General features: G+C 43.1%; 1 non-coding gene across 1 annotated transcript; it reads left to right on the plus strand.

Annotated features, from left to right (window-relative positions):
• Positions 1-3,616: 3,616 nt before the first annotated feature.
• LOC132600981 (small nucleolar RNA R71) lies at positions 3,617-3,723 on the plus strand. Its single transcript, XR_009567435.1, has one exon. It is a non-coding gene; the product is annotated as a small nucleolar RNA R71 (small nucleolar RNA).
• Positions 3,724-4,029: the final 306 nt, after the last annotated feature.

The raw sequence follows: 4,029 nt of genomic DNA on the forward strand, positions 1-4,029 counted from the left end.
CAATCGGTCTCCCTGGTGCTTCCAATCTGGAGAGATGGTCAGCTACTTGATTTTCTGACCCTTTTCGGTCTTTGACTTCAAAGTTGAATTCCTGTCGCAACAAGACCCATCTTATCAACCGAGGCTTAGCATCCTTCTTCGCCATCAAATAGCGCAATGCAGCATGGTCAGTGTGAACCACTACCTTGTCACCCAACAAATAAGCTCAAAACTTTTCAAAAGCATAAACAATGGCAAGTAGTTCCTGCTCGATTACTGTATAGTTCAATTGAGCTCCATTCAGTATTTCGCTAGCATAATAAATTGGGTGCAGGATCTTGTTTATCCGCTGACCAAGCACAGCGCCAATTGCAAGATCACTAGCGTCACACATTAAATTCAAAGGGCAGTGACCAATCCGGCGACACAACAATAGGTGCGGAGGTTAACTTCAGCTTCAACTCGTTGAAAGCGTTGATGTACTTCTCATCAAAATTGAATTTGGAATCTTTTTGCAAGAGTTTGCACAATGGATTTGTAATTTTGGAGAAGTTTTTGATAAACCTTCTATAGAATCCGGCGTGTCCCAAGAAACTCCGAACTCCTTTTACTGAAATGGGTGGAGGGAGTTGTGAAATCACATCGATTTTGGCTTGATCAACCTCAATCCCTCTTTCTGAAATCTTACGGCCAAGGACAATTCCCTCCTTTTCCATAAAATGACACTTCTCCCAGTTGAAGACAAGGTTTGTCTCCTCACACCTTTGTAGTACCCGATCAAGATGGTCTAAACATTCATCGAATGAATCTCCCACCATGGAGAAGTCATCCATGAATACTTCAAGAAAGTTTTGACCATGTCGGAGAATATGGACATCATGTATCATTGGAACGTAGCCGGGGAATTGCAAAGACCAAATGACATCCGGCTGAAAGCGAATGTCCCATTGGGACAAGTGAAAGTAGTCTTTTCTTGGTCTTCCAATGCAATGTTGATTTGGTTGTACCCCGAGTACCCAACCAAGAAACAATAATAAGACCTTCCAGCTAGCCGATCAAGCATTTGATCAATAAAAGGCATAAGGAAGTGATCTTTGCAAGATGCGGTATTCAGCTTCCGGTAGTCCATACACACTCTCCAACCAGTGACAGTCCTTGTTGGAATCAACTCATTTTTGGAGTTAGGGACAACAGTGATGCCCCATTTCTTTGGCACACATTGGACCGGGCTTACCCATGTACTGTTGGCAATAGGGTAAACCACCCCCGCATCTAGCCACTTAATAATCTCCTTCTTCACCACCTCTTGCATCGGTGGATTTAATCTTCTTTGATGCTCAACACTTGGCGAACTTTCCTCCTCCAATTGTATTCGGTGCTCACAAATTCCGGAGGGAATCCCCCGGATGTCTGCAATAGTCCAACCCAAGGCTCTTTAATGCTTTCTCAAGACCGCAATGAGTCTTTTTACTTGGCCCCCATTCAGAAGTGATGACACAATAACTGGGAGGGTGGCCTTTGCTCCAAGAAACACATATTTAAGATGGGATGGAAGTTGCTTGAGTTCCAACTTCAGTAGCTCAATAATTGATGGTTTTGCTGGAGGAGTTGTTCGTTTCTCTAAATCAAGAGACAGTTTCTTGGGTTCATAAGAGTAAGACCCCAGACTGGTGAGTGAATTCACTGTCTCAATATATCCCTCCATTTGTTCGGCATCAAAATTCGCCAAGATGGCCAATAATGCTTCACTCAAGCATTCTTCCTCCAATTTGAATTCCACTGCTGCATCCACCTCATCAACAAAAGTTATGACTGAAATACTTTGATAAGGACTAGGTAATTTCATGCCTTTGCTAGCGTGAAAAGTCACCTCCTCATCGTTCACCGGAACTTGATCTCGTGCTTCTCGGAATCCATAAGAGCCCTCCCTGTCGCAAGGAAAGGTCTTCCCAGAATAATAGGAATTTCCTGATCAATAGCACAATCAAGAATCACGAAATATGCCAGCAGTAGGAATTCCCCGATTTGAACAAGCACATTATCAACTACCCCCACTGGCCTCTTTATTGATCTGTCAGCCATTTGTAACCTCATGGTAGTTGGCCTTGGCATCGCTAACCCCAATTTTTTGAACATTTCCAGGGGCATAAGATTTATGCTAGCCCCGTTATCACACAAAGCCCTGGCGAAATCCTGCTGCCCTATGGTGCATGGAATTGTGAATGCTCCAGGATCTTTCCTCTTTTGAACTGTGGTCTTGGAAAGAATAGCACTAACGCGGTGAGTGATACCCACAGTGTCATATTTCAATGGCTTCTTATTCTTTGTTAAGAGATCCTTCAAATACTTAGCAAAGCCAGACATTTCTTGGACAGCGTCCATGAAAGGAATGTTCATCGTCAACTGCTTGAGTTGATCATAAAATCTCAACCACTTGTCATCTTCTGTTTTTCTCACTAGCCTTTGAGGAAAAGGCGGTGAAGATTTAAACAATTGGCTCAAACAGCGAAGAGCGCCAGAAAGTTTTGCCTTCCCATTTTCCTGTTTTTCTCCTTGTGCCTTAGGATTATCAAGGTTCTGCTCCTCTTCCGCTATAATAGGGACTTCCTCCTCTCCGTCTTCCTCTATAATATCATTAGATACATCAGGCTGCGCTTCTTCTTCAACAATTTGCTCAAGATCAATCACCTTTTTATTAGCACCTTGAAGTATTTTTTCACTTCTGGTGCTAATAGCAGCTGCATGCTCCACAGAGTTTACTCCACTACCTTTTGTATTTGGAACTGTATCACTCAGTAGTTGTCCCCGTTGAGGAGTATGCACTTCTCGGGAAAGGTCTCTGAATTGCGCTTCAAGCTTCTGAATGGAAGCTGAATGAGCTAGTTGGACCTGAGACATTCCCTTGATTGTGCTCTCTATTCTGTCTTGATTCATTAGCATTTTCTGCATCATACTTTTCAGTTCCGTAGAATCATTAGACGTGTTGCCAACAGAGTTGCTAGCAGAATTATCCCTCCACTGTTGGGAATTGGATGCTTGCCCCCTAGGTGGAATGTAGGGGTTCAAGCTCTTGTTGCCATAATTATTGTTGTTGTAATTCCCTTGATTTGGATTACCCTGATCATTTCTGCCATAATTATTCCCTTAAAATTGTTGTTGAGGCTTTTGCCATGGGTGATTACCGGGACCTTGATAATTTTGCCGTTGATAACTCCCTTGCGAGTTGTTGACATAATTCGCATCCTTATATTGCGGCTGCCCATCTAGATAAGCTTCTACAGAGACTTGGTACATTCCGGGAGCATGAGGTGGCATCTCGTCGATAACATTCACACCTTCGGCTTCTTTCTCCGTAAGCATTTTCGATAATAAATCTACGGTGGTTTTCAATTGAGCAAATGCATGATCTCGCTCATGATTTTCTTTGGCCACCGCGGCAGCAGAGGGACTACCATATGACAGGATTTCACTATCACTAGAGTGACAAGCTTGGTTGTGGGTAGTAAGCTTATCGAGCAACCTGGTGATGTTAACAAATGATTTATCCATGAAGCATCCCCCAGCTGCAGTGTTGACAACAATTTGATTCATGGTATCTAACCCCTTGTAGAAATTCTCGGTGAGGATTGCATCCGGAAATCCATGAGTCGGAGATCGAGCTAGATAATATTTGAAACGCTCCCATGCTGCATATAGTTGTTCCCCCGAAAGTTGTTTGAACTAAAAGATCTTGTCCCGAAGCTCAGCCTTTTTTCTTGGTGGGAACCACTTTTTCAAGAATATATTGGCTAGCTCGTTCCAGGTATGAATAGTATTGCTGGGGAGCTTTTCATACCATTCCCTCACTTGGCCAGCCAAGGAATATTTGAAGACCCGTAACCGCAGTGCATCAACAGGAACAACACCTTGGGATTGTTGAGAACATACATGCAAGAAGTTCTTCAGGTGTCGGAGTGGACAATCCTCCGAAGAATTTCAGAAATAGCCTTCAAGTTTCAATAGCTGATAGATAAAACCATCAATTTTGAAATTAGCATTTCACGTTCTAGG

The sequence above is a fragment of the Lycium barbarum genome, chromosome 6, assembly GCF_019175385.1.
Source record: "Lycium barbarum isolate Lr01 chromosome 6, ASM1917538v2, whole genome shotgun sequence".
Taxonomy (NCBI): domain Eukaryota; kingdom Viridiplantae; phylum Streptophyta; class Magnoliopsida; order Solanales; family Solanaceae; genus Lycium; species Lycium barbarum.